General features: G+C 53.2%; 1 pseudogene; it reads left to right on the forward strand.

Moving 5' to 3' along the window:
* The first annotated feature begins 2,560 nt into the window (after positions 1-2,560).
* Positions 2,561-3,427, forward strand: LOC147985962 (uncharacterized; annotated as a pseudogene).
* The last annotated feature ends 4,921 nt before the right edge of the window (positions 3,428-8,348 follow it).

Raw genomic sequence — 8,348 nt, forward strand, 5'->3', positions numbered from 1 at the left:
TCTAGTTTATTTTCATATTTATTTGAAAAAAATTCAAACAACCTTTTTGTACTGTTTTGAAACTATATGTTAATTCGAATTTTCTTAAAATAGGATTTTGGAGAGGGAAGCAACTTTCAAAAAGTGCACTCCCACTTGCATACTCTTGAAGGCAAGCATTCTGAACCCTGGCATAATATTGTGGTGTGTTGTTTGATGCGGTTACAACACCACCTTGACACGGAGTATTCCTTATTTTATGTGATGACATGATCATACTCATGAGTGCATATTGATGATTCTGTGTTGTTGGAATTTGATATGTTTGTGATAGTAATCACCCTCATATGCCTTTCATGCCTACCGGATGGAATCCGGGAAAGTCTCTGTCTTGGGTAGACATGAGCTTGTCTCTAGTTCTTCGTCGAGACGGTTATGTCTGGTAGGGCATGGTGAGGTATGATGAGTGGTGATTCTGTCTGATTGGGTGAAATATATTTCTTATGCTAATCATGCAGGAAATGCTTTAACCTCCTGAGTCGACCATAGATCGAGTCTTGTTCCAGTAACCCCCATACTTGTTTCGTACTACCACTTGTCCCTGCCATAGGTAGGGTACGGTTCAGTAAGTTGTCAACCCCTTCCTAGCACACACCGTACAGAGAGGCCATGGTGGAAGATACCGGCTGCATCCGGTAGGCATGCCACCTGGTCCGGGGGCATGGGTGTTTCCGGTTGGAGTCGAGGGGGTAGCTCCCCTAGTTTGCGCACGTTATAAATTTTGTGATCCCATGCTAGTCGAGGCTGTAGCCTCCCCACTTAGAGTTTCGCTTAACGGGTGTCGTGGGTGATTCCAGACACCGGTAAGTTAGGCTGGTATGTGCGGTCAGGTGTGTTTTCAACTAAAAGACCATAGACGGAATTAGTCCCGATGGACTAAAGGAATTCGTTGCTTGTCGGTAAAGAGTACACCCTTTGCAGAGATTATATCTATTCGAATAGTCGTGTCCATGGTTAAGGACTACAGTCTGGGATGGGTCAAATGTCGGTCTTAGTGTCGGTCTTCGGAGGAAAATCTGCTAGACCAGAACATGGATCATGATTTGTGACTTATGATGATTATGATTACTATTTATTATGGACTAACCATTTACATTATTTGAATTATTGAGTATCCCTGGGACGGTTCTACCTCCTGGATATTCACTGTGACTACTCTCATATAAGCCCTTTATGTGGTGTCGCGGAGTCACCCGACTGTGGCATGCTCATTATTCATTTACTTTATAAGCCCTTTATGTGGTGTCGCTGAGACGCCTGACTGTGGCATGCTTGTTATTTACTTACTCTATAAGCCCTTTATGTGGTGTCGCACAAACGCCCGACTGTGGCATGTTTGCTACTTATTTCCTTTACAAGCCCTTTATGTGGTGTCGCTCAGATGCCCGACTGAGGCATGCTTTATATTATTATACTTTCGAGGAGTCGCTTCAGACACCCGATCGGTGCATTCTATTTTTACTCCCTTATTGCATATTAAGTTGTATATGAATAACCTGCTTGCATCATGGATTTTTATTTTGTGACTGACATTGTGATCATAAAATATTTCAAAGCATGATTATCAATTGTTATATTATACCTGTGTTCATAATGTTTGCGAGTACATTCAAAGTACTCACTGGCTTGTCCCTGGCTATTGTCTTGGCCAGATTTCTTGCATGGAGAGGAGCATTGCGATGACAGCCCTGGAACCTACGCAATGGTGATAGCAGCCTCGCGAAGATAGGAGTTATCCAGGTCAGCTGTTCCTGAGGGAAATGGATCCCATAGACGCTGATGAACCATAAACCGCTTCCGCCATCAACCACTAGAAACCATTGGTTGTACTCATAGGCCAGAATGGTCTTGTACTGCACATTTTGTATTTTGCTTGGAGTTTCTGTATCAAGTTGGTGTCTCATCAGCTAACAGTAATCCTGGGGCTGGTGAGCACAAGGGCCATTTTCTGGGAAATTAATATCCCAAAAATACGGTCCTGAAAGAGGGAAGGAAGTACCCCGGCGAAGATGCCAGCGCGGAAACCGACTCTACTGATGAAGACGCCGCCACCCCGACGAAGAAGAGCCGGCATCGCAATAGGAAACGCAAAGGCAAGGCTGTGCTTGCCGTTGAGGGATCTGACGATACCGGTGCCGACAAGAAGGTCAAGGCAGACGCCCCCGGCAAGGAGATTGCCGGGTGCGCCGCCTGCCGGGCCCTGGCGGCTACCGACAAGCCAGGAAGCTCCGGCAAGAAATACTACAAGATCCACCGCACCAAGGGCCACGACCTCCAGAACTGCCGACAAGTCGAGATGCTTGCTGAGAAGAAAAAGGCTGAGTACGAAAGGCGGGACAAGGAGAAGGACCAGGACGGTGCTCAGGGATCCGGCAAGAAGTGTGGCGGCCAAGGAGGCCGCCCCGGCAAGGACAACCAGCAAGAGAGGCCCGCCCGGGGCCGCGACAAGAAACAAGAAGACGACGGTCACGACGAGGACGACGAGTCTGGTCAGCAAGGGTTCCAGAAGGCTACGGAGGCCATGTGCGTCGATGGCGGCGCCTCGCTGCATACCTCTCACCGCCAGCTCAAGTAGTGGGCACGTGAGATTACAGCAGCAGAGCCGTCGTTCGACGCTCAGAAGCCGCTGAAGTGGTCCAGCACGCCCCTCATCTTTGACGCCGAGGACCACCCTGACCGCACTACCGCGGTTGGGTGTTTGCCATTGTTGGTCTTGCCAACAATACGCAACCTCAGGGTGAACAAGATGTTGGTTGACGGTGGGGCCGGCCTGAACCTGATCTCGCCTGTCGTGATCAAAAGGTTGCAAATCCCTGATGGAGACCCCAAGGAAACGGGCACGTTTCAAGGGGTCAATCCAGGAAGGAGCTAGCCGAAGGGAAAGGTCACACTGCCCGTGACATTTGGAGGAGAGTTGAACTACAGGACGGAGAGGATCGTCTTCGGCATGGCCGAGATCCCCTTGCCCTACAACGGGATCCTCGGCTGCCCGGCATTGGCCAAGTTCATGGCGGTGTCACACTACGCCTACAACATGCTAAAGATGCCCGGGCCGTTGACCATCATCTCCGTCCCCTCTGACAAGAAGGACGCGCTGATCTGCGCCGACCAACTCTACCGGGAAGCAGTTGCAGCAGCTGCCGTCAAGGCACCTGCTCCTGCCGCTGTCGGCCCGGGAGGGAAAAAGGAGCCCGGCAAGACCTCTCGCACCCACTCCGGCAAGCGCACCTCATCGGAGTGTTGTGCTACCATTGAGGACGTGCCAGGGAGCTCTACCGACAAGAGCAAGAGATCTAGAGCCGAGCCGCCGCAGACCAAGAAGGTGCCCATCGGGGAGGATGGCACGAGAGGGGCCTTCATCATAGGCTCCACCCTCGATAGCAAATAGGAAGGCGCGCTCGTCACCTTCCTGTGGGCAAATGTCAACGTGTTTGCATGGCGAGCGTCCGACATCCCCGGTGTTCCCAGGGAGGTGATTGAGCACCACCTAGCTGTCTGTCCCCACGCGCGGCCCATCAAGCAGAAGGTCAGAAAGCAGGCTCTGGAAAGGCAGGAGTTCATCACGGAGGAGATCAGGAAGTTGGAAGCGGCAGTTTTGGTGAGAGGGGTGCTCCACCCAACGTGGTTCGCCAATCCAGTAGTGGTGCGCAAGGCGAATGGGAAGTGGAGGCTGTGTATTGATTACACAGATATTAATAAGGCTTGCCCTAAGGACCCCTTCCCGTTGCCGCGCATCGACCAGGTTGTTGACTCCATGGCCGGGTGTGATCTGTTGTCATTCCTCGACGCCTACTCAGGCTACCACCAAATCTTCATGACAAGAGAGGATGAAGAGAAGACGGCATTCATCACCCCATGTGGTACGTATCGCTTTTTACAGATGCCTTTTGGGCTGAAGAGTGTCGGCTCAACATTTGCAAGAGCAGTCCAAATTGGTTTTGAACCTCAACTTCATAGAAATATGGAGGCCTACATGGATGACATAGTGGTCAAAACCAAGGACGGGCCAACTCTTGTGCAAGATCGGGAAGAGACATTTGCTAACCTGCGCAAGATCAACCTCAAGCTGAACCCTGAGAAGTGCGTCTTCGGCGTAACGTACGACAAGCTTTTCGGATTCTTTGTGTCGCAGCGTGGGATCGAGGCAAACCCAGACAAGATCAAGGCTATTGAGCAGATCGAGGCACCCAAGCAGATCAAGGATGTGCGTCGGCTCACCGGCTGCGTTGCCTCCATGAGCCGGTTCATCTCCAAGTCCGCCGAGCGCGCCCTTCCCTTCTTCAAAATCTTGAAGAAGGCAAGCCCAATAGAGTGGACACCAGAAGCCGAGGCAGCACTGCAGGATCTGAAGAAATACCTTTCCTCCACGCTGATACTGGTTGCGCCTAAACCACAAGAGCCATTGTTGCTGTATCTGGCGGCGACGAATCAAGTGGTCAGCGCCGCACTGGTGGCACAGAGGGAGGTCGACGAGGAGGCAGCAATGGCGGCAGAACCAGCGGATGGCAGGCCAAAGATTCCCCCGGCAGGGCCTGGTGCCGACAAGGCGCGGCCCCCGGCGGAGTCTGGTGCCACAAAGGCAATGCCCGCGCAATCGAGTGAAGTGGTGCCAAAGAAGAAGATGATGCAGCACCCGGTTTACTTTGTCAGCTCCCTCTTGCATGGGGCTAGGTCGAGGTATTCCGGTGTGCAAAAATTGCTCTTCGTCCTCCTTATGGCCTCGAGGAAGCTGCGTCACTACTTCTAGGCCCACGAGATCATTGTCGTCACCCGCCTCCCATTGCAACGGATACTACACAACCCGGACGCAACCGGAAGGATTGTGGAATGGGCCTTGGAGCTGTCAAGTTTTGGTTTAAAGTTTGAAAGTACCTCGACAATTCAGAGCAGAGTCTTGGCGGAATTCATCGCAGAATGGACCTCGATGCCTGACGAAGAAATCCAGGAGACCACCCTCCTCGGTAAGGAAGCAGACTGCGACTGGATCATGTACTTTGATGGGGCTTTCTCGCTGCAAGGCGCCGGTGCAGGTGTGCTACTCGTCGCACCCATCGGAGAACACCTCAAGTACGTGATCCAGATGCACTTCCCCAGGGAGATGTCCACCCAAAACACCGCCGAGTACGAGGGATTGCTTGCCGGTCTCAGGATCGCGGTAGACCTCGGGGTTAAGAAGCTCATCATCAGGGGCGACTCGTAGCTCGCTGTCAGGCAGGTCAACAAGGATTATCAGAGCCCATTGATGGAAGCCTACATAGATGAGGTGAGGAAGCTGGAGGAACGCTTTAATGGTATCCAGGCGGAGCACGTCCCCCGAGCAGAGAACGACATCGCCGATTACCTATCAAAGCGTGCCGCATTCAAGCTACCTGTGGAACCAGGTACCTTTTTGCTCCGGTTAACTCAACCATCTGTCGAACCATCAGTGGGGCAAAACAAGCGGAGGAAATCAGGTCCCGGCAAGTACATTCCTACCGAGCCCCCTGGGGCTGCCGGCAAGGGTGCTGCCGCAGACGCTGAGCCTGCCCAAGAGCGACTGGCTCCGACAGCGCGTCAAGCCCTGGCCATAGAGACAGTCGCTCTCATGGTAGAAGAAATGCCTTTGGTCCTTGTCGTCGAGCCCCAGGCTCCGGCATGGGCGCAGCATATTGTTCACTTCCTCCAAACAGGGGAGCTTCCTGAGGAGCGGGAAGAAGCAGATAAAGTAGCCCGTCGGTCCGCCCTGTACCAGTTCGTCGATGACATCTTGTACCAGAGGAGGCCAAACGGTGTGAAACTCAAGTGCATCCCCCGGGAGGAAGGACTGGAGCTGTTGGCGGAGATACATGGAGGCATATGTGGCTCCCACATAAGGTCAAGGGCCTTGTCGGGAAGGCATTCCGGCAAGGTTTCTTCTGGCCCACCGCCCTCCAGGATGCGACAGCACTAGTAACCAAGTGTGAAGTGTGCCAGTTCCATTCAAAGACGCTTCATCAGTCGGCTCAAGCCCTTCAAACAATCCCTCTCTCCTGGCCATTCTCGGTCTGGGGGCTCGATATACTGGGGCCTTTCCCCCGCGCTGTCGGGGGCTTTAAGTACTTGTACGTTGCAATCGACAAGTTCACAAAGTGGCCGGAAGTGGAAGAAGTGAGGAAGGTGACTGACTGCTCAGTCAGCCGTCAAGTTTTTGAAAGGACTGGTCTGCCGTTTTTGTGTGCCAAACAGAGTCATCACCGATAACGACACGCAGTTCACAAGCCACACCTTCATGTAGTACATCCAAGACCTCGGCAGCAAGGTCTGTTTTGCTTCCGTGGCACATCCATGGAGCAAGGGCCAAGCGGAGAGGGCAAATGCTGAAGTGTTCTGAGGCCTTAGAACGAAGACCTTTGACAAGCTGCACAAGAGTGGAAGGCGCTGGATTGATGAGTTGCCGGCGGTTCTTTGGTCAATCAGGACGATGCCAAATCGAGCCACCGGCCAGACACCTTTTGCCCTGGTATACGGGGCAGAAGCAGTTCTCCCCACGAAACTCATATACGGGTCAACTCGAGTGCTCGCTTATGATGAGCTTGAGCAAGAGTTGTTGCGCCAAGATGATGCGACGCTCCTTGAGGAAGATCGTCTTCGGGCGGCTGTGAGAGCGGCATGCTACCAGCAAGCCTTGCGCCGCTATCATAGCCGCAAGGTTCATGCCTGAAGCCTTGAGGAAGGCGACCTAGTTCTTCGGCACGTTCAGTCTGCCAAGAATTCCAACAAGTTGACACCAAAGTGGGAAGGCCCTTATCGGGTAATGCGAGTCACCAGGCCTGGCGCAGTCCGCCTGGAGACCGAAGATGTCATCCCAGTGAGCAACTCCTGGAACATCGAGCATCTTCGCAAGTTTTACCCATAAGGCGCGGCTTGCCGGGCCTCCCGGCAAGCCACCTTTTGCACAAGCTTTGCCGACAAGGCATGTGACCCTTTGTACAAAGCCAGGCGCAGACCCTGAGCATAAATAAATGAACCACTGGTGCCCTAAGTTATAGCATGCATGCTAGGTCGAGTCTCTTCCTTGGTTAGGGTTGATAGTGCTTAGCGGCGACTAACCCCTAGCCTAGAGGTCGAGTGCACGTCTGTCTGTTCCTTTTTTGTCCTCCTTTGGTTCGCAGGGCACATGAACACTTCTGCTGAGCTACTCGGAAAGAAGGAAACGGACCCCGACCCCGGAAAGCCAGAGATACCGGGGGCTGCAAGCACAAGGATCCAACCGCGGCAAGATGAGATTGCCAAGGGCTGCGGATCTAGATAAGTCTTTTATCCTCTGTCATGCATTTCGGAACCGGGCTGGGGCATGTGAGACCTCATTTTTATCCCTAGTCTATCGTGCTCCCCTTTTCCTATACCTAGGGATTATTTCCTGGGTCCGGATTTGGTCGTAGCCGCGGTGGCAAGGAGGTGGGACGAGGAGCCTAAAGCCCACTTCATCCCTGCCTCCGCCAAGAGCGCGAGAACGGTCGAGTGGAGTGGGGGGACGGCAAGGCCTGTTGCCGGGTGAAAAACGTTTATCTTAAAACAATAACAAGGATTTGCTCCTTGTCGCGGGATTTACCCGCGAACGTAAAACCCGGCAAGCATCCCTTTTTCATTAAAAACATCCCATACAGGTACAGTTCGTGCGAGATGAAAACATGAGCAAGGGGATTACAAGTTTTAAATTTACCAAAGGCCCGCAGGCTTACAAACTAAAAAAGAGATAAGATGCCTGTAATCCCTTTCTTGTCCCTCTCCTCAGGAGGCAGATCAAGGAGGCGAAAGGGCAAAAGGGGCACCTAGGCGAGCTACGAGCAGCAGAAAGCACCAAGAGAACATCTCGGTGGCCACCCATGGGCGGGCCAGTGATGACGGTGCCGGGAAAGGAGCTAGAAGACGAGGCAGCGGGACCGGCAATACGCGATGAAGGCATCAGTGCCCGTGTACTCCGAGTTGATGGCCTTGCCACCCGCCTTCTTCCTCTTCCGTAGCCTCCCGATGCCAGCCGCCCAAGGAGACAGCCCCGAGAAGTTCGAGGAGCTGGCCCTGCCCCTGGCTAGCTTCTGCCGGAGGAGCCGCCAGGTGCAGATGCTGCTGTTGCCGCACCCGCCCAGGCGCGGGGCTTCCGACGCCTAGTCGGACTCGTCCCCGCTGTCCGCCCCGCTGTCCTCCTCGTCGCTCTCGCTCGAGGACGAGCTTCCATCATTAGAATCTCCATCAGAGGAGCTCTCCATGCAGCATTTCAGACGAGTTCCAAACTCTCTGAAGACCTTGACGGAGAGCAGGCCGTCCTCCATTAACTTGAAGTAGAGGACGAG

The sequence above is a fragment of the Triticum urartu genome, chromosome 2A (assembly GCF_056163025.1).
Source record: "Triticum urartu cultivar PI428250 chromosome 2A, HENAU_Tu73, whole genome shotgun sequence".
In the NCBI taxonomy this organism is placed as follows: Eukaryota; Viridiplantae; Streptophyta; class Magnoliopsida; order Poales; family Poaceae; genus Triticum; species Triticum urartu.